The following is a 22,705-nucleotide window of genomic DNA, read 5'->3' on the forward strand; positions in this document are numbered from 1 at the left end:
ACTACTGACAATTAGTCCTCATTTTCTTGATCTTTTTAAAGTTAATTTTAATGGATACATCAACTCACTGCACATACAGTCAAATGTGTTGTTCCTGAAGACAAAGGATTCCAAATTTATGCCTGGAAAATTAACTTTTTTTTTGAATGGGGTGCAGAAGGTGCACAAAGGATAGAAAGAGAGTCCTATTGTGCAGGGTCTGTTTCAACAACAGAGGAAGATGGTTTTGTGGTTAAGGCACAGGACTTGAATTCAGGTCCAGTTCATGGCTCTGTCACAAATGTCCTTAGTGTGACGTTGGACAAGTAATTAAATCTTTCTTTTTTAATCTCAAATTCCCATCTGTATGGTGGGAATAGTAATATTTCCTTTATCCCACTATTTGTCTGTCTTGCCTATTAGACTGTGGACATTCCCACTCTGCAATTGGGAGGTGTGATTGCAGTACCTGTTGTGGTGTCCCGTCCCTTTAAATGTTTGAGTACTCTCTCCTGCCCAGTGCAAAGCCTTCCTTCCTGTAGTCTGTTTTGTAGCAAGAATAAAGAGAGCACAGCTATGTTTCCATCAGCTAACTCTGTGTTTACCTCCTTCTCTGTTGGGTCCAGAAATATAACATTGGCCACGCATGATTTCTGTCCCATGTGTGTCCAATGCTCCCACACCCAAGCTAGCTATGATCTCCCTAGATCAAAGGGAGATCTGGGAGGGACTTTGGGTGCAGGACTGTGTTCACGGTGCAGGGTCCTTTACCGCAGCTCTCAAGAAGCAGCTGCCAGGCCCCTGCGGCCCCTAGGCGCATGGACGACCATTGAGGCTTTGCGCGCTGCCCTCGTGTCTGCAGGTGCTGTCCCCTGGCCAATGGGAGCTCCTTAGCTGGTACTCGGGGCACGGGCAGTGCGCAAAGCCTCCTTGGCTGCCTATGCACCTGGGGGCCACAGGGACCTAGCAGCCGCTTCTGGGAGCCACGCAAAGCTAGGGCAGGCAGGGAGCCCTCCTTATCCCTGGGACCTCATTGTGCCGCTGACTGGACTTTTAATGGCCCGGTCAGCAGTGCTGACCGGAGCCACCAGGGTCCCAGTTCGACGGGGTGTTCCAGTTGAAAACCAGACACCGGGCAACCCTAAGCATGGGCAGCGGCTGCTTGAGTACATACCTAGGGTCCCAGGCAGGCAGGGCTAGCCTGTGCTGCCACGACTTCACTGCTGTTGTTCATCAAGATAGCTTTAATTCAGCTGTATCAAAGCGAGGTTAGTATGTCTGCATGTGCTGCAATCACACCTCCTAATTGCAGTATGGGCATATCCAGTAAACACTTCAGGGCAGGGACTTTGTTAGTATGCGTATGCACAGTGCCTGGCACAGTGGGCCCTGATCTAAATTGGGATGTCGAGGTGCTACTGTAATACAAATACACATATAATTTTTAACTCTGGGTCCATAGAATGTTTAAAGTTCCAGGCTCCCTTTCCCTGTCCAAATGTTCTCTCCTTCCTCTTGCTCATTCTTCATTCTATCTTCCTATTTCTCCCACTCTCTGTGTCTCTCTGCTTCTCCTTTTGTACTCCAAGCCTTGGTCTCTGTTCTTCTCCTCTGTTTTCATCAAAGAGCAAGACAATTATTTTTAGAGCTTGGCTTCCTGTGATAGAACTTTCTGAAAGAAAAAAGTATGTTTTTAGCGAAGTAATGTATGCCCTGTAGTAACACTCACCTGCCTCCCCTAGATACTCACTATGGTGCTTCAGAATGCTGCTTAATGTTTCTTTGATGCTGCAGCTGACCTGGGCAAAGGAGTTGTTTAATGCTAGTGTAGACTTTAGGGCTCAGGCTGTGGCCCGGGCTCTAGGACCCTGCAAGGTGGGTTCTGTAGATGTCTAATTGCAGCGTAGATCTACCCCATCAGACATTTCCCCTAGGAATTAGAGCTGTATCATTGCCTGCCCTCGGAGGGGTTTTGGTTTGGGGAATTAAACAATGGAAAGGGTTTGTGAACATTCCAGTTTTAAACATGAGATTAATATTTATATCGAAAAAATTATTTCATCATACTCATTTTGAATTTGGCCTGTAACTCTACCTTAATCTAAACTGTGTCTGATATAGCAACATTAATTTTGCCTTTTTTAAATTTTGAAGTTCATTGTGCCACCAAAATTACAAGTAGGAAATACATAGTTAGATCATGCAAGACCCACACAAGCCTTTTCTAATGACTGGGATTCCAAGCCCTTGTTCCAAATATTTGTTTCTCAATGAAATCCCAGTTTTGCACCAATGAAGTTAACCACAGTTTTGTCACTTGCTAATGAGGTTTTGATCAGGCACATTGTGGTGTGTGGCTAAATTTCCAAATCAAGATTAAAAATCTCAACCTAAACATCTCTTATCACAGATGCCTACAGTGGGAGGCTGGTACCTTTTGAAGCACTCAGGCCCTGACACAAAGCCCATTAAAGTCTTCCATTGGCTTCGATGGGCATTGGACCAGGCCCTCAATAAGCAATGAGGTGAATCAAGTTATTCTGGAAACACTATATCTTCCATATATACCATGCAATTACAAAGATTTCTTTTATGTTTATAGTGGTAGGTCAGATGTTATCAGTTCTAGCAGCAGTTCTGTATTATGGACTTGATCCAAAACCCACTGAAGTCAATCCATAGATTTACATTGACTTAAGTGGGCTTCGGATCAGATCATGTGAATGTAGTCAATACTTGCTCTAATTGCTGTCTAGTCTATAAGTAAAATAATTTTATTTTAAATTGTCCTCAATGTATGACACATTTCTATAGAAAATGTTTTCACTTAAGCTGCTTTAATATTTTAGAGTATTTCACACATTACTGACTGGGCTATGAAAGCCCTAAAAACCCTAACACTAGTGATGATGGACAGATACTCATGAGCTGAAATGATGGAAGGTTTTCACTGGGAGCAGAAGATTGAGCATTCTTTCCTCCCATGTATGAGATTTAGCTGATTACCATGTCTTGTAACAATGCATTGCTACATGGGCCTGCATATACACACGGTCACATACATGTGTCATGGGGAACTAGACGTTACACCTTTCATTTCCAAAATAAGTCTCTTATCTACTTAATCTAACCTATCTAGTTTCTTTTAGTGTGTAGACAAAAATTTAGGTTTACTGTATGTATTCTTTGCATGGCAGGCAATAGTGGTTGAGATAGTTAGAAAACATTTGAGAAGTTGTATTCTGTTCAACAGAGGGTAGAGCTTCTGACACAAACTAGCCAATGCATTAGTCTCTGGGCCAGAGTCTGCTTTCAGGACATAGTGGAGAAACTTCCAGGGAGGTCTCTAGATTTACACAGCGTAACTGAGAACCTAATCTGGCTCTGTACCTATGTGTACGTGGGAACAAGAATTGTTTGGCTTTTGGGGTAAGGTATTGGAGTTAGACTTGGGAGATCTCCGTTCAGTTCCCACTTGCGCTACAGACTTTCTACGGGACCTTGGGCAAGTCATTTAAGCTTTGAACTCCACTTCTCCCTTAGTAAAGTGCGGTTAATAACACTTCCCTTCTCCCACCCTCTTTCTGTCTTCTGTGGTTAGATTGTAAAGTCTTTGGAAGTAGAGACTGTCTCACTGTGTTTGTACAATACCTACTGCAATGGGGCACTAATCTTGGTTAAGACCTCAAGGCACTACCATAATACAAGTAATTAATAGTAATGGTTATTAAACATTAATCACTGATCATACCCATGAAAATACTTGCTTGGTTCAAAACCCCCACATTCTACAACTCTTGCCTCAGGCATGTTCCCCAAAACACCCAGTTGTGACACAATAATGCCATATTTGACAGATTTATTATGGAAGCACTGCTTGTGGTTCCACTGGTAAAGCTGAGTTTTGCACTTAATGAGGTGGTTGAATCTCTGCCCTATGTATGAAGAATATAGTGTATTCGCCCCAAAATTATAGCATTTCTTGATGGAGTACAGAACATATGTTCTGATAATTTACCGGTAGGTTAATTAGCTTGAGTTAAAATAATTAAAAATGGGTCTTTTAAGAAATTTTACGCTGGTATCTGTTTCTCCAGAATGATCTTAATGACAGAATAACAGACATTCCAAACTTCATTTATTAAAACTCACTTGAAATTTCTTGCATAGGCTATTTGAAAACTTTAAAAAAGATTTATAGTAACTTTCCCAAATACTGTGCATAAATGAAAGTTTCTTTAGCAGAGAGTGACAAATAATATTCTTCCACAGAGAATTTCACATACAACTAACTGCCCTCTTTTAAAATGGCTGCCACTTCCCATTGCATTCAATAGGATTGAGACCACAGACTGTGCTTAACAAAATGGCTGCTGGCTTCACTGTCAGTGGGAAGCAGCGGGCATTTTGGAAGAGGATACTTTTAACGAAAGGTCAGTATAGCCTTAATCTCATTGAGTACAATGGGAGATGGCAGCCATTTTGAAAGACTATTGGTTTCTCTGAAGAAGACTTTTTTTTATATCCACCAGCCTCTGCTGGCAAACTTAGTTATTAAAATTATGGCAAAAATACCATTAATCTAAATATTTTTTTCAAAAGCTATCTATTGCCTTAGATCTACTCAACTAGAGGGCAAGAGGGGACAATTTGGAGTATGGGAGGAGGCATGGGGGATATTTTACAGAGGAGAAGAGATCCATGAATAAGATGGCCATCTTGTTCTCTCAATTGCCTTTTAACCTATCTAGTTAGGCCTGTCACTATTTAAATATATTATAGACAAAGACTCGTGTTCTACAAACACAATGCATATGAGTAAACTGAAACAGAAATCAATGAGTTGTTTTAATAGTTAACTGTAACTGACCTTGTAAGTTACAGAATCTGAAATGAAATATTTCTTAACAGCATAACATACTGTAGTTGTTATCAGAAGTGAACCCGGAAAAAATACTTTTGGAAACCAACTCTATTATTCTGGAGTTTGGATAGCTTAAAATCTTTAGCAAGAGAAACACAATCATACTAGGAAAAATTTCTTTATTTTACCTTTTTTAAGTATCCTAACATGAATTTGTTTCTTTGCAAAAAATTCCGAACACTATTTGTGTATAAATAAGATAACTAATTTTATTTAACTGCTAAGCCTCAAATTTTCCAAATTGGATACTTAAATGGCCTGATTTCTGAAAGATGGTCACCCCTAACATATTCCATTGTCTTCAAAGGAAGTTGTAGGTGCTCAGCGTCTCTGAAAATGAAACAACTTTGATTTAGATGCCTAATACAAGCTAAGGTGTCTACCTTCAAGCACTTGAGTTGGAAACTTTCAAGCTGAGCCTGGAGACTAAGACAGTAATTTTTTTTTTTAATGTGGTGTTGCTATTATTTTCTGCACTTTCTTTTAGAATAAGTATGTCTATCAGATGAGTATACAGTATAATTTTTATTGTCAGTCTTGTTCATCAGAGATTGCACTGACACAAGGTAGCCTGATGTAATGACATGCTTTAAACAGGGATGAAATTCAATTTTTTGAAGATGTGTAAATAATACACATTAACAAGAGCAGTTTTACCATTGCTTTGCCTCTCAAACCCATCCAAGCACACAAGCCAATCTTCCAGATCTGGGAAATATAACATCCTATTATATCTTAATTTTTGACCTGGTCTTGCACTGATGATTTTCATGTAGAAATGATTTTGTTTAATGTTGAAAAGCTTGTGTCTTACTTTGATTGTTTATTTATTCTGTGAGTACCTATTTATGCCTTTACATTTACCAGTACAAATCCAAAATGCAAACTACTTACGTGGGAAGACAAACTAATAATAATAATAATAATATTTTATGGGTAAAAACCTTTGTAGTTTTCATGTATAAAAATATCTTGGCTAGAATGAAATTGTAGTACTTTCTTCCTTTTTAAAAAAAAATCATATATTTTTTTCTTTTCATAAGGGATGACCCATCTCTTCTGATTCAGAAACCATGAAGGCCTGATTCTGCTATCTCTTAGTCTGGTATAAATCTGGACTAACTCCACTGAAGTCAGTGGAATTACAAGTAGAGAAAACCAGTGTAAGTGAAATCAGAATCAGATCCTAATTGGTTAAATGTCAGAGGATGAAATTGCAGGATGAAAAAAGTTAAACAAAATTACACATTTCCAAAGGTAAAATAAGGTGGTGCTTTGTATGTTAAAGTGCAGATTTGTGGTTCTCGCATTTCAGTGCAAAACCAGAGATTTCCATTCACTTGTTTAAATTTATTGTCTGTATTAACTCATTACCTGACAGAATCAGATCCTGAATTAGCAAGGAGTATGAATAGAATGAGCGGTGTTAAAAATCTGGAGCAAGGGTTTGACTCTGCAAAGGTTGGGCACTGTAGCCCCAGTTCAGCAAAGCTTGTGTGTGCTTAAGCTTTTTGTTCAGCACTGAACACTTTGCAGGGTCAATGAATAGTTCAGACAAAAAGATATACACTTGCAACACATGGTGCCTTTCATATAAAGATCTCAAAGGATGGTACACGTACATAGAGATATGATATGCAAGAAATGATAATTCAGTGTTAAGGTTTCACAGTTAAAAATAAAAAATGTCAGGGAATACAAGAGCGAAGGTCCCTGTGCCCAAATTAACTTGTCTATGTTTGACCCACATAATATTTTTTAAAGCGGCAAAGAGTCCTGTGGCACCTTATAGACTATCAGACATATTGGAGCATGAGCTTTCGTGGGTGAATACTCACTTAGTTGGATGCAAGGTATTCACCCACGAAAGCTCATGCTCCAATACGTCTGTTAGTCTATAAGGTGCCACAGGACTCTTTGCCGCTTTTACAGATCCAGACTAACACGGCTACCCCTCTGAAGCATAATATTTTTTGTTTTTTTATTTGTTCTTCATAATGGGCCAAATCCTGAGGTCCTTATTTATGGCTGGATTATAGTCCAGGCTGTGTAGTTGTCAACAGACATAAGAGGAGACATCCCCAACAAGCCCCTTCATGGTCTCCCTGCTAGGTCTGTGTGCACATGAAAAGCAGATGATGTGCTTTTGGTACCCCACAAAATAGATGTGTAGAAAATGGACAAAGTTTGGATTCTGCCCTACATGCCTGGTAGTCCAACTGCGAAGGCACAGGGGAGGTGGCGTAAGGAGCAAAGGCAGAATGGGAAAGACTCGTGCTTCTCTGCACTGCCCCTGGGGTACAACCACATTCTGCTCATTCCTTGCTCAGGCAAATTCCCATGGGGCTTTGGGTTCTAGTATGCAGTGGTGGTGATTCTGGCACCCTGAATATCTCAGTAGCTTTCTGAGCTATGGAAGCTGAAACTCCTGGTTCCACTGAGAGGAGTTGAGGGTGGGGGCATTTTTCCTGATAGAATGATCAGGCAGAACTATTGAGAACAAAGTCAGGAAGTTTCCAGCTCTATGTTGGAATAACCAATGCAGTGGAAGACTCATACCCATGTTATTAACTAACTGGTGTTTGGCGAGGGTGCTGGAGAAAACAAAAAAAGCCACAGGATATTTAATGACTAAAAGTAGTCAGGACTAATCTTTGAAACAGATGTAAAATATGGCATCTCCAGCAATAGTGTCCTCTAATACCATTCTTCATTATCAAGTGGAAGTCCAGTTCACAATCCATAATGCCCTGTATGCACAGTCTGTAAGAAAGATATGACAGGAGAAATCTGTAACATCATCCAACATCTGCTTATATGCCTTTTTCCCCCAAAACCAATTTGCATGCCTACAATGTCAGAGTTTCCCAGTGGAATACGGGGTGTAAAATATTACCTCTTGAGTTGAAAATTATTTAACCGAGAGATTCTTCAGTGTTCAAGAATTCTGGTTGGTTGGTTTTAAAAGCAAAACCATATGTTGTTTACCTGACTTAGCCTTTCTCCAATTTTATAGAATGTGAGCAGGAAAATGCAAAAAGGAGGAAACCTCACACTAATTAGATGATAATGAATACAGGTGCTATAACTGTTTAGTGAATTACACTAATATGTCTTCATAGCAAGCTGTGGGAATAGAGTCAAGGCCAATAGATTTTTTTGTTCGGTTTGGTTTGGTATTTTTTTAATGTTGTGTACATGTGTGTTGCGGAGGCGTGCCAAGACTCAAATTAAGGCAAATCTAAATGGGTTGTATAATTCTAGAGATGCTGTGTTAAGGCTACAACGAGCCAACAAGTACGTATTATGCGGCCTTGAGAAAATATACTGTACATCATTTCTGCTTTGTGAGTTTCTCAGTGGAAATACATTCAGTGCAGTATTGGGATGACAGGTTGTTTAGGTAGATACAAGGTACATTACAAGTCATATATAACTTGGCATACGGGGAAGGTTGTTATACAGCCACTTACTTGGCTGCCAGCCCAATAGGAGACCGGCATCAAATCTAACCTCTGGATTCCTGCACCTCTGGATGACTTCTTCTCTGCGGTGATTTTGCCCCCTCAGTTTCCAATGAGGGTGAGGTGGCTTACGGTGGTGTAAATTAAATTCCTCCGCAGCTTCCTAAATACTTAGTTACAGAGAGTCAGTGCAAACTTTGAGGCGGTGTGCCATACCATAGCTGCTGCAACATGTATATAGTAGTGCACATAGCCGAGGGGAATGAGACATGAAGGTGATAATGGAAACTTAAGGAGTAGTGAAATCAGTTCCATATAAATGGATGAGTGAAAATTCCATTCATTGAGGTATAATATCCTGAGTTGCTGACTCTTGGAGGTGAAGGCTCCTTGGCATATGACCGTGGCTGAGATGACAGAAGAAGACATGATCGTGCTCAGATCCCCAGGGGGTATGCAATAATAAAATGTTAAGGTTTTTTTTATAAAGGCAATTAAATTTTCATGCCAAGTTTCTATTTTAATTTAAGATTGAATGTTTAAAAACGTGCAAATAAAAATATACAGATTCTGAAATCTTCTTTGTCTTTTCATTGAGGAAAAAGTGTTTAAAATGTAGTCAGACATTCTGCAGCAGTAAATATCTGATATTTTCAATACAGATTACTCAGTTTCCTTTTTCCTTGATGAACAGGGCTCCCTAAGCTTATTGTGGTTGTTCTCTGATTTATATGAGAAATGTGGCTGCTGGGATTTGCTTTTGTCAGCATCCCCTCCCCCACCTCTGGAAACCTTAGTGCTTCAAACACTGATGCTGTGCTGCGGTGTGCATGTGCGTGTAAGAGAGAGTGAGTGTCTAATCTTAAAAGAAATAGTATATGGATAATAAATAGGAAAACAGAAGTTGAAGGACTTGGCTTGTGACTTCATTTTTCTTTTTTACAGTGAGATATTAGTGCAGACTAAGCATAGGCTACCATTTATGAACATTTAGTGGTTTAAAAACAGCTATGTTGCATTTAAAATCAGCAATTTAACATAACTAGGAATGGCAGCTTCATTAAATAACACCGTGATCTTCCAACCATATTCTTAACTAGTAATCTCCCTGTAGCAAAGCACATAGATAATCAACATCCCAGCCTGTCAGTAAACTTGTTGGGGAATTAAATCCTAGAGGAAGAATCCCGTAGCCCTGGAGGAAGGCTGAGTGCATGTTTCACTGTCGTCTTTTCGGCTCATCTCAGTAGTCCCATTGCTAGAATGTGCTCAGTTGTCATAGCAACACCATCTCCTGCTTCATACAGGAAAGATTAGCTCTTACTGTGCAGTGGAGAGAATTTAGGGGAAGTCAAGCTAATCCCTGGGTGCACTGTGAGAGAAAGGTTGGACCTCGCCTGAGGGATGCTGTATCTGCAATGATAGAATTGGCCTGCCACAGACACTGGTATTTAAGTTGAAGAGCAGAATTCACAGTAAGTGTTGGCTCCTCCAGAGTGGAATATCGAATGAGGTTTTCTAAGTCTTGTTGAAGACTGTCCCATGCCAACAGTGGAATGACAGCAGGAGGCTGTGTCTGGAATAGCAATATGTTTTGCTAGTTGAGGTGGTATTTCAAATGTGGATGCAAAGCTTTAGCTCTTTAGAAAACTAGGGGGTCAATTTTTAAAACCTTGATATGCACACCTAAAAACCATAAGCATGTCTCACTTGGTGAGCAAAACTGGACAAGTGATGAAGAGCATGCCTTACAAATTTTAGTGAGCGTGCAGTTGTGTATGCAATATACTGCACACTTAAGAATTCCTGTGTGCTGAAAAATAAGTGGGAAAGCGTGAGGATACCTATTTGTGCTACTACAATCCTCAACTGCAAAAATGCTGAACTATGCATTTTAAGCATGAAAATTTAGAAAGAATGTTTCAACAATGATTTGTGTTCTTCATTTAAAACCTGCACAGAAAAATAAAAAGTTTATTAAATGGATAATCACATTATAATACCAGCTTTTCTTTGAGGAAGAGTTAAAACTATTTTTTTTATTTAGCTTACTTTATGTGATGCTGTTATGATTTGACATGATACAACGTGGGAAATGTGGCTGTATCTCTGTATTTTGCTGGATAGAAAGGGTGTATTTTAATCGTTCCATCGTCTGCTTTTTTTGGTGTTCTAGCTTTTCTTTTATGTGGTCCTGTCTTCCACTTTTAGTAAATGCTTAAGTCTTCAAGTTTTTTAAGTTATGAAGGTTATAATAAACTCTGAAATGTCTGGTGTTGACATTTATTTATGCTGTCAATTTTCTCTCAAAGTGTATTTTTGTGGGCATAGTTTATTTATTTATTAGCAAGTCTACAGAATATGAATGTTCCAATTATTCAACATATGGATTGTTCACATTGTATGTAATAAAATTTCATGTTGATTTTTGACTTAAAAGTTCTGGTTATTTTGAAATCTACAAAAACTTTAATTCAAAACAAATACATATATACTATTTTTTCTCCCGCATTTCTCTTCTTTTCTTATTAATGAGAGGACTTCATTGTAATGAACAATAGTAATATAGCACAATTTTGAGAAAGATTGTCTTAACATTTATTAAAAATTACTCTGATGTGGAAGAACTGTTTACAATTTCTAAAAAGTAGATATTTCCATACATCTAAAATATTTTGTTTTTTGCAAAAACTCAGTTTACACACACAGTCTATTTAATGAAACAGCCTGTTTCCACTTTTTACGGCAAACAACGTAGACCTCGGTGTGTTGCCAAGCCAGAGACCTGAGTCCCCTCACCCAGGGGAGGAGATGAAGGGTCTTCAGAAATGTTATGCCCTCTGCCAGTGGTGCTCAGAAGGTGGCAGACTTGAGCCCTGATTTGGTTAATGAAACAGCTTTTCTCTCTACAAACACCTTCTCTTGGCTATTTTATAGTAACAGTAATAACATTGCTACTCCGGGAGGACATTTGTTGTCCATTCAGATAAGCGCATCAATAGTATATATCTACTACAAAGAGAGGAATTTAGGAATAAACAAGGAAAAAGTACTAAAGCATTAGACCGCTATCCAGGCTGGCCTTTGAGTCACAGCCAGACATAGTGATGAGGAACCCGCACAAATGCCAGGCAGAGAAGGGATGTTGAAAGAGAGGATTAGAGAAAGTCTAATGCACAAGTTTTAACTGGAAAGAGCTCACAGAAATTAATGCTAATTCAATTCAATTTAAAATGGAAGTATTTATTTTTCAAAAATCCTACAAAATTAAGAAACACAAGGAAGTATTTATCAGAGAACTTATTGCATGCTTTCACTCTGTACTTAACTGTGTATTGAAATATTGAGACAGTCAAAGTAGGTGAGGTAATATCTTTTATTGGACCAACTTCTGTTGGTGGAAGAGACAAACTGTTGAGCTACACAGAGCTCTTCTTAGAACCTGAAGCTCTACACAGAGCTCAAAAGCTTATGTCTTTGGCCAACAGAAGTTGATTCAATAAAATATACTATCTCACCTACCTTGTCTTTTCTCATATCCTGGGACCAATGTGACTACAACACTTCAAACAACATACTGAAATATTTGCCACTTAACATAGCTGTCTGTAGATTTACAAAAATTGTAGACCCTTAATGGCATGAATGTAGCAGATGTGTCTCTTTGTTTAATAGAAGGTAAATAATTTGTTGGAATTTCTTTCATGCTGAGATCATGTGTCTTTCTTTAACCTCTCTGTGGGACATGGCTGAGTGAATTTTTGCTGGATTGGTATTTCAGAGAGCTTTTAAAGGCAACTATTTTCTCTTATGAGCTTTATATTGAGTTAGTCTTCTGAATTCTCTCTGTACCCTTTTCAGAAAGTTGGCTATAATATTTTTCAGGACTGATTATCGTGGATGTTGAATTTGTCTGATTTTTCTTGTAGCTGCACTAAGGGAGTTGGGTTTCAAGTTTTTATTTCTACACACACTTTAGTAAGTGCGTGAGTGGAGCTTCTTGCATGAGTAAGGTACTGGTTAAAATAAATCTGGGTGCCTGAATAAGTCCCAAAGTATGTATCCAAAACAGGTACACATGCAGCACTCTCCCTTACAGAGATTCTGCATATAGTGTTCTTGACGAATCTTCACATAGATTTCTTCTCCCAAAGCACTGGTCAGGAGTTTTCAGTCATTGTTTTTTAAAGGGCAGTGCTGTTTCCACAAAAATCAAAATTTGTCATGAGAAGCTTAACTTTTTCTGAAATCTTTCAATTTTCTGTCAGGAAAACCAAAACAAAATATTTCATTTTTTGGTCAGGTTGAGCCAAATAAAAATGTTTCAGACCAGTTGGACCTTAATCTCTGCCCGCTTGAGTTGTTGTGGTGCCACACAGGAGTTATAAGGTCAAGAGATTATAGAACTAATTAATAGGAATTTATTATTTCTTTTTTTCTCTTTTTTTGAAATTTGTCTAATTTATTTAAAAAGCTCACACAGCACAGCCTCCACTTCCATCCTGATCCTACTTTTATTGAAGTCAGTGGATGCTTGGTTTCCGTGTTTCATATGGATCCCCTTGCAGGGAAACATACCTCAGAGATTCTGCACCTCCAGGGCTGACAAGGGGTAGGAAAGGGGAACAATTGAACTAAAGCCCCAAGATCAGGGCCCATTCCCCCAAAATGTCTGTAATGTCTGTGAAAATAAAATGAAATAGGAGGGGGAGGACCCCCATGAACATGATATATCGAGGCCGCAAATTTCTCTCGACAGACCTGTGTACCTCCCAGGCACCTCATAGGACTTGCATCTTAGCATCCATAAATATGATAAAATCATAAATCTTGCAGTGTCCTAGCAGGAATCTCATTACAGTGATAGCACGAACCATGAGATATCACAGTTCATAGCTTTTACTACCCTTCTGCCACAATGCAGCTGGGTCTTTTAATCCGATATTTATCACTTGCATGTTGGGGATCTTGTTTCACAGTTGTGAGGCGCTGTATCTCTTGATGTTTTTGCATTTCTTGAAATCTTCTGAAGTGTGTTCAAGGAACATATATTCAAAGGAACCTGAGCTGGGCAGAGTTGAGGAGAGAGTTCACAAGTAAAAGGGGCCCGCTATCTAAGAATTTGTATATCTTATAGCAGAAGCAGAGTTTTGTTTTATTAGCTTTTGAGACATAAACTCAGAGCCTTTTCAATAGTGTCTCTGTTCTTGTCATTTAAATATGTCCACATGTAGTTTTAAAGAATATTTTTCTTTCAAAATTTTAGGCTCAAAATTTTCCCTAATTTTAAAATAGTGGTAGTCAAACGTGGGAAATGCTGATTATAATTTACTATTTTAAATCTGCTTATCTATTATCCTCTTCCCTCACTAGCCAAAAAAATGTAAAATTCAATTGCCTCTAACTTTGTGTACAGTATATTTAGTGTAGTAGGCAAAATTCTTTCCCTAGCAGCCTTCATTTGGCTCCCATTAATTGCAGTGGGATTATGAACAAGTATCTAAAGGCACATTTTGGCTTGGCCCCGTGTTTTCTTCTGGCTGACTTTGCAGCAGTTAATTTTAAAAAACCCTATTGTCAGAGCTGTGCTGCTGGCCTCATGTTTCTATATGAGGGGAAGTGGTTATTGTTAAACAAAACAGATACGTTGATTTTCAGTACTGCAAAAGACATGGCAGGAAAAGTGAAAAGGTTTTTCTGGGCACTTCTTTGGATCTCCCTTTCAAAAGGCAGTGAAGATCCCAAACTCTCTCTCTTGTTTGGCAGACCTATCAGGAAAGGGCTAGGGTTGTTCTTTTGACTTGCAACTACATTAGTTGTCAGAATTCTGTGTTGTGGTGCTTTAGGGAACTGAAGCATTTCATAGATTCATAGATATTAAGGTCAGAAGGGACCATTATGATCGTCTAGTCTGACCTCCTGCACAATGCAGGCCACAGAATCTCACCCACCCACTCTTGCGATAAACCTCTCATCTATCTCTGAGCTACTGAAGTCCTCAAATCATGGTTTAAAGACTTCAAGGAGCAGAGAATCCTCCAGCAAGTGACCCGTGCCCCATGCTACAGAGGAAGGCGAAAAACCTCCAGGGCCTCTTCCAATCTGCCCTGGAGGAAAATTCCTTCCCGACCCCAATATGGCGATCAGCTGAACACTGAGCATATGGGCAAGATTCACCAGCCAGATACCCAGGAAATAATTCTCTGTAGTAACTCAGATCCCACCCCATCTAACATCCCATCACAGGCCATTGGGCCTATTTACCATGAATATTTAAAGATCAATTAATTGCCAAAATCATGTTATGCCATCATACCATCTCCTCCATAAACTTATTGAGTTTAATCTTAAAGCCAGATAGGTCTTTTGCCCCCACTGCTTCCCTTCGAAGGCTATTCCAAAACTTCACTCCTCTGTGGTTAGAAACCTTCGTCTAATTTCAAGTCTAAACTTCCCGATGACCAGTTTATATCCATTTGTTGTTGTGTCCACATTGGTACTGAGCTTAAATAATTCCTCTCCCTCTCCGGTATTTATCCCTCTGATATATTTATAGAGAGCAATGAGATCTCCCCTCAACCTTCTTTTGGTTAGACTAAACAAGCCAAGCTCCTTGAGTCTCCTTTCATTCCTCGGATCATCCTAGTAGCCCTTCTCTCTACCTGTTCCAGTTTGAATTCATCCTTCTTAAACATGGGAGACCAGAACTTCACACAGTATTCCAGGTGAGGTCTCACCAGTGCCTTGTATAACAGTACGAAAACCTCCTTATCTCTACTGGAAATACCTTGCCTGATACATCCCAAGACCGCATTAGCTTTTTTCACGGCCATATATCACATTGGCGGCTCATAGTAATCCTGTGATCAACCAATACTCCAAGGTCCTTCTCCTCCTCCATTACTTCTAATTGATGTGTCCCCAGTTTATAACTAAAATTCTTATTAATCCCTAATACATGACCTTACACTTCTCACTATTAAATGTCATCCTATTATTATTACTCCAGTTTACAAGGTCATCCAGATCTTCCTGTATGATATCCCGGTCTGTCTCTCAATTGGCAATACCTCCCAGCTTTGTATCATCCGCAAACTTTATTAGCACACTCCCATTTTTGTACCAAGGTCAGTAATAAAAAGATTAAATAAGATTAGTCCCAAAACCGATCCCTGAGGAACTCCACTGGTAACCTCTCTCCAGCCTGACAGTTCACCTTTCAGTATGACCAGCTGTAGTCTCCCTGTTAACCAATTCCTTATCCACCTTTCAATTTTCATATTGATCCCCATCTTTTCCAATTTAACTAATAATTCACCATGTGGCATGGTATCAAATGCCTTACTGAAATCTAGGTAAATTAGATCCACTGCATTTCCTTTGTGTAAAAAATCTGTTACTTTCTCAAAGAAGGAGATCAGGTTGGTTTGGCACGATCTACCTTTTGTAAAACCATGTTGTATTTGTCCCATTTACCATTAACCTCAATGTCCTTAACTACTTTCTCCTTCAAAATTTTTTCCAAGACCTTGCATACTACAGATGTCAAACTAAGAGGCCTGTAGTTACCCGGATCACTTTTTTTTCCTTTCTTAAAAATAGGAACTATGTTAGCAATTCTCCAATCATATGGTACAACCCCTGAGTTTACAGATTCATTAAAAATTCTTGCTAATGGGCTTGCAATTTCATGTGCCATTTCCTTTAATATTCTTGGATGAAGATTATCTGGGCCCCCCAATTTAGTCCCATTAAGCTGTTTGAGTTTTGTTTCTTCCTCAGGTATGGTAATATCTACCTCCATATCCTCATTCTCATTTGTCATGCTACCATAATCCCTAAGATCCTCATTAGCCTTATTAAAGACTGAGGCAAAGTATTTGTTTAGATATTGGGCCATGCCTAGATTATCCTTAACCTCCACTCCATCCTCAGTGTTTAGTGGTCCCACTTCTTCTTTCTTTGTTTTCTTCTTATTTATATGGCTATAGAACCTTTTACTATTGGTTTTAATTCCCTTTGCAAGGTCCAACTCTACTTGACTTTTAGCCTGAGGCCATTTTTGGGGACACAGAAGCCTGGTAGTTGTAATGGAGAAGAGGCTGCTGCTTCTTGGCTTGCAACAGTAAACTTTCCATTTCTACTCACCCCTCACAATCAAAGATTCATCTTGGATAGGAATAGGCCATGTTGGAATATGGTGGTTTCTCTTTTTTCCCTTCCCAAAAGAGTGTTCCACCTTGCGACTGACACGTGTCAGGAGAAGAAATGTAGGTTAGTCATTTTGAGCTGGTAATCTTTGTTTGCACAGGGGTTTAATTACTCATTGCATTATTTTTCCCATGCAGCCCTCTAGCATCTGGTCACAGTTTGACTCAGTAGTTTACTAAATTGTTGTTTATCTAATCAGTGTGGGTTAATGTATAATGTGTTACCTGCATGGGATGTGGATGAAAGGCAGCACTGGCATTTTATGTATATTATTGGGCATCACACATACACTGACATGTAGGCCAACCTTCATGTTATCCAATTCTTTAAGTGAAAATGGCTTTTCAGATTTTAAAAAAAAAAATCCCCCAATCCCAACATATGTAGTGAAATTTTATGCATAGACTATATGCTCTAGTAATTTTGCAGGATAGTGCCATTAAACCTAAATTTGATTTAAATCATCTAAGCTTAAATTTGTTTTCAGCATAACTCTGCTACCCAGGGCCGGCTCCAGGCACCAGCGAACCAAGCAGGTTGCCTGGGGCGGTAAATGTAAAGGGGCGGCAGGACGTTGGGCTCTGGGGCGGCAATCCGCCCTCGGCAGTGGTGGGAATTCGGCGGTGGGCAGGATTCCGTTCAGCAAGTGGGTTATGTTTTGTTTTGTTTTTGCCGCTTGGGGTGCCAAAAATGCTGGAGCCGGCCCTGTTGCTACCAGTGCCAAGATACAGCTTAGCTTCTAGTCATAGTGCTGCATCATAGTCTCCTATAGCAGCAGCTGCATTACTGTGCTTTGCAGGTATTCAAGCAATCAGAGTCTCCAGAGATTGCAGCATTTCAATGGTAAATCCATTTGAGGAAATAGTCTGTTCTCATTCAAAAAATCTGGTGACTGTTTCCACAGAAAGACTAGACTTTCCCCACTGCATTAGTTTTGGCCAGTCTTCTGATATGCTTTCACCCAAGCTCAAACTATCCAAGATTGTTCTAAACACTTGTGGGGCCATACCTTGCTGTTAATGAGATAAGGAAAGAAAGAAGCATTTCCAAAATTTCTAAAAAGTTCCTTGGTCCTGCCAATTGTCTCTGAGAATATCCTCATACGATGGACCACCAGGAAATGGCTACTGCTCAAAATGTCCACACAAATAAACAAACATTTCTCCAAAGGGTTTGGTTGACATCTGTGGCATTGCTTGTCTGCATCTCACATCATTTTTTTTAGTATTCATCAGCCTGCCATACTCATTTCATCAATGATAATAAAATTATAATTTTCCAAATTGCTTTATAACTTTTGAGGTGATTCACTGTCTAGCTCTTAAATTTTTATTGATTCCAGCATGCAGAGCAGAATGAATAGTGGCTTCTGAAACATTTACAGCTGCAGCACCAGTTGATACAATCAGTAAAATTCTTTCAGACTGAAATTCACTGTTCAAAGTGCAAGTAATAGACTTGATCACAGTGCTTTTACTGCTCCCAGCTTTCCCTGGGATTATGATTTTTTTTGTCTCATTGGTTATATTACTATTTGCTACTGCAGTAAATCTAAAATCTACTTTTTTTTTGCAGAAAAAAAATCACATTTGGAATTTCATATTGTTGAGAATTATCATTTGTTTTTGCTGTAGGTGTAAAAAATCAAAAGTCACCTGAATTGTTGTCATCATTGTAAGCGGTTCTCCAGTCATAACTGAGATCTATATACCATGCATTCCAGTTTCAGCACGCCCAGCTAGTCCATTTAGTCCCATATCGGAAACAGCCAGCCATTCATGAAGAAAAGGATTTTCCTCAACACCAACTGTATTTATCCTTGACTGCTGGAATTTCTAACAACTGGAGCGCTTGCTAAACTTTTGTCTTGAAATGATCTTTCCATGTAGGGAATCTGTTTGCCATTTCCTCTAAGTTTCACCACAGTACCTTCAAAACGACTTATTGCCAATAATAATTATTCTGCTCTGTATTTTCACTTGGTTTAACGTACAAAAAATCTGACCTCATCAGGTGTTCCTTCATTTAGCCCAGCTTTGTCCTTTTTTAATATTTTGAGAACAATTTTCTTGCATTCAGTTGGATTATTTTCCAAATCTGGATTCTGTGGATAAAATTCTCGGCTTTCTGTGTGGATTGCTAGTGACTGTTCTGAGTGAGCATTAACTGATTCAAATATCCTGCTGTAATGACAGGACGGCCAGCTCATTGAAATGTTACTTGGGCTAAGTAGTCTTGTTCCTAGCCAGTTTTATGGGGCTGGGGGCGGGAGGGAGAATGGTACTGCAGTTTTTGTAATATCACCATCTATTATATCATTGCTTAGAACATTTCCAAACAATTGCTTTAGGGCTCTTGACCCGAACTCCCCTTTTATTCATATTAGTTATGTATAAGTGGATACAGCATCAGTGGACAGGATGCACTGTGTATTAGTGTTGGCTTGTCAATAATGTTCATATACAAATCTATTGTGCCAGTTCACCACAGAATCATTTCTTGGAGTTTTACGTTGCCACTTGCCTTCAGTCTTGACCAGGTATCTTGTAAGTGAAAGGGGAACTTACAGTATAACTCTTCATTACTGATTTTTTTCCTTATAGATGGGCATGCCATTGGCAACAATTATAAGCTGTATGTAAACTTTTTCATGACACTTTATTTCTGAATAATATCACTTACATGCATGCATGACAGCTTCTGGAACGTCAACATGAGGATGCATTGTCATCAGTGTTGCTCAAATATTTTGCTTTCATTGACCACTCTTCTTAGTCAGCGCTATCAAGCAGAGAAACATTGAGTGCTTCCTTGATCCACAAAACAACAAAGATATGGGGACTTCTAGTCTTGAAAGTTGGTGTGATACAAGATTCCTTAACAATGATTTATTTTTAAAGAAATCAGGTTGATCTTGGGAGAACTATGAAAAAATGGATATTTGTTAAAGAGTTTTGAAATCCTTCTGTTTGCTACATTTTCTGGCATTGCTAAGTATTCTGTTTCTGGATCTACCATTAAATATCATTCAGGCCAGTGCAAGTCAGCTGCACTTAACATGAAGAACAGTGTCAGATGTCCCGAAAAATTGCACCATCTACAAGAGCTCACTGCAAAGTGTGTGCCAGTAGGTGTCAGTACCCCACAGAGAGCAATTGTAAAACATTTGGTTTTTTTTCCACCTGTGGGCTGTGCTTTCAGTCTTTTTTTTTAACTTATATATGTTTACACTATTTAATCCATTCCTTTTTACTCTCACTGTTCCCTGCTGAAGTGTGGTCCATCTCTTTAAAACATCAAATATTTGAAATAGTAGATGGATTGACAATCTTAACTCTGGGTGAGCATAAATCCACAGCTTTGGTAGGAAATAGCGTTATAAATGCCATAGCAAAGCATCCAGTAATCTTAAGATCAATGATGGGATCTATGGAAGCTTCTGGCCATGGTATCTGCTCATTATTTATTGGTTCTTTTTACCAATAGAGCATCCAAAGCTGCTGTGTGCTTCTAATTTTGATACATTTGAAGTAGGTAGGTGATCAAATGCATCACTATCTTCAGGTAGCTGTAATAAATTGTTCTCTTTGGGTTCTAAATAGCTGTCAAAAATGTTATTTCTCTAAATACAAAAGAGCCTTTTTGCTCTTTGCAAATTAACTTGGAAGTGAATGTGTACATCTACTAACTCCAATGACCAGGGTGTGGGCGATCACTCCTAGTGGTTGGTGCCAGAGTCACTCCTAGCTGTTGAAGCTAAGGGTCAAAACTGAAGACCGTATCAAGTACTGAGCCAGAGACCGGCATCAGGTGCCTGGCCAGGTCTCAGAGCCGCAGCCTGGCATCAGGTGCCTGGAGCAGGGCAGGACAACAGGAACTTGGAGTAGACAGGAGACTGGGATAGGAGGACAAGAACCAAGAATAGTGGGGGAAGCAGGAACAAGGAGCAGGCAGGAATGCAGAGCTCAGGAGTCAGGTAAGCGGGAGGGGGCATGTAGTAGCAGCCAGCCTGGGATTCCTTTAGTTGCTTGGACAACTTCCTGTTGTTGCTTCCTAGTTGAAATAGAGTCTCTCAGCCAATCGGGGTGATGGATGTTTCCACCGATCAGGAGCTTTGGGGGTGGCGCCCTCTGCAAGCTAACCCTTCTCTGGCCATCTTCCTAGCTACTCAGGTGAGCTGCTGCGTGGTGGTTGTGGCCTTGGTGCTGCCTGGGGATCTGTGGGACCAAGTTCGAGGCCCATGGTCCTTCACACTGATTTTGGAAAGATAACGTGCAAGAACCAAAAACAGAGGGAGACAAAGCAGGCTGCTCTCTAAGGCAGAGACGCACAACTCACATCATCTTGATCTAATCTGGCTCTTGCCAGACTGACTCCACACACTTTCCTGCAGAGACCCCTAGCTTGCAAGCAGGACCAGGTAAGTCCCCCCCCCACCACACACTCTGAAAGCAAGAGTTTGCAGTTCCAACACAGTCCTCAATAATCGTACACCAATACTACTGGGTACACTCTGGCGATCAGCAGTTCTTCAACCAAGGTTAGATTACTTTGGTCAGGAGGCTGTAGTCTGAGATCCATGTTATTTTTAGTAGGAAAAAATAATACTTATTCTCCACTGATTATAAATACCATCACTTTGACAATCCCTATATCTCTTGTGACAGTTGTTGTATTTGTACCATGTTAGAGGTTTTTGATGCTGATCAGAGAGAGACCAATCAGTACCAAAACCTTTTTGATTTGGTTTATGACACTGTCTGTCCGCTTGCAATCATAATCAATGCACTGGTGAGATGTCCATGGTTCAGTATTTAACTGGTATGCTTTCTGGGATGGCAGTCATAGAATCATAGAATCATAGAATATAAGGGTTGGAAGGGACCCCAGAAGGTCATCTAGTCCAACCCCCTGCTCGAAGCAGGACCAAATCCCAGTTAAATCATCCCAGCCAGGGCTTTGTCAAGCCTGACCTTAAAAACCTCTAAGGAAGGAGATTCTACCTCCCTAGGTAACGCATTCCAGTGTTTCACCACCCTCTTAGTGAAAAAGTTTTTCCTAATATCCAATCTAAACCTCCCCCACTGCAACTTGAGACCATTACTCCTCGTTCTGTCATCTGCTACCATTGAGAACAGTCTAGAGCCATCCTCTTTGGAACCCCCTTTCAGGTAGTTGAAAGCAGCTATCAAATCCCCCCTCATTCTTCTCTTCTGCAGGCTAAACAATCCCAGCTCCCTCAGCCTCTCCTCATAACTCATGTGTTCCAGACCCCTAATCATTTTTGTTGCCCTTCGCTGGACTCTCTCCAATTTATCCACATCCTTCTTGAAGTGTGGGGCCCAAAACTGGACACAGTACTCCAGATGAGGCCTCACCAATGTCGAATAGAGGGGAACGATCACGTCCCTCGATCTGCTCGCTATGCCCCTACTTATACATCCCAAAATGCCATTGGCCTTCTTGGCAACAAGGGCACACTGCTGACTCATATCCAGCTTCTCGTCCACTGTCACCCCTAGGTCCTTTTCCGCAGAACTGCTGCCTAGCCATTCGGTCCCTAGTCTGTAGCTGTGCATTGGGTTCTTCCGTCCTAAGTGCAGGACCCTGCACTTATCCTTATTGAACCTCATCAGATTTCTTTTGGCCCAATCCTCCAATTTGTCTAGGTCCTTCTGTATCCTATCCCTCCCCTCCAGCGTATCTACCACTCCTCCCAGTTTAGTATCATCCGCAAATTTGCTGAGAGTGCAATCCACACCATCCTCCAGATCATTTATGAAGATATTGAACAAAACCGGCCCCAGGACCGACCCTTGGGGCACTCCACTTGATACCGGCTGCCAACTAGACATGGAACCATTGATAACTACCTGTTGAGCCCGACAATCTAGCCAGCTTTCTACCCACCTTATAGTGCATTCTTCCAGCCCATACTTCCTTAATCTATTACTCCTTAGTCTATTTTCATGTTTTAGCCTTTGTAGATGTGTACTGTTTTTTGTATTGTTTTTGGCATGATATAGTCACTCTACAGTAAAATTCAAAAATGTAACAGATGCGATTTTCAAAAGTTATGTTACAGCCCGACAAACAGAGAAATGCCATTTAGTTGAACATAGTCTTG

General features: G+C 39.9%; 1 protein-coding gene across 5 annotated transcripts in view; it reads left to right on the forward strand.

The window, feature by feature from the left end:
* The window catches only part of NOL4 (nucleolar protein 4), a 256,811-nt gene that overhangs the window by 116,888 nt on the left and 117,218 nt on the right, over window positions 1-22,705 (forward strand). Inside the window, exon 1 of one of the 5 annotated variants that reach the window (XM_048840576.2) lies at window positions 9,660-9,842. The exons of the other annotated variants lie outside the window; for them this stretch is intronic. The gene's annotated coding sequence lies outside the window, so the exon portion shown is untranslated. Of the gene's footprint in view, window positions 1-9,659; window positions 9,843-22,705 lie in introns of those variants that run through there. 5 annotated transcript variants of the gene reach the window in all.

Source organism: Caretta caretta, chromosome 2 (genome assembly GCF_965140235.1).
Source record: "Caretta caretta isolate rCarCar2 chromosome 2, rCarCar1.hap1, whole genome shotgun sequence".
Lineage (NCBI taxonomy): Eukaryota > Metazoa > Chordata > Testudines > Cheloniidae > Caretta > Caretta caretta.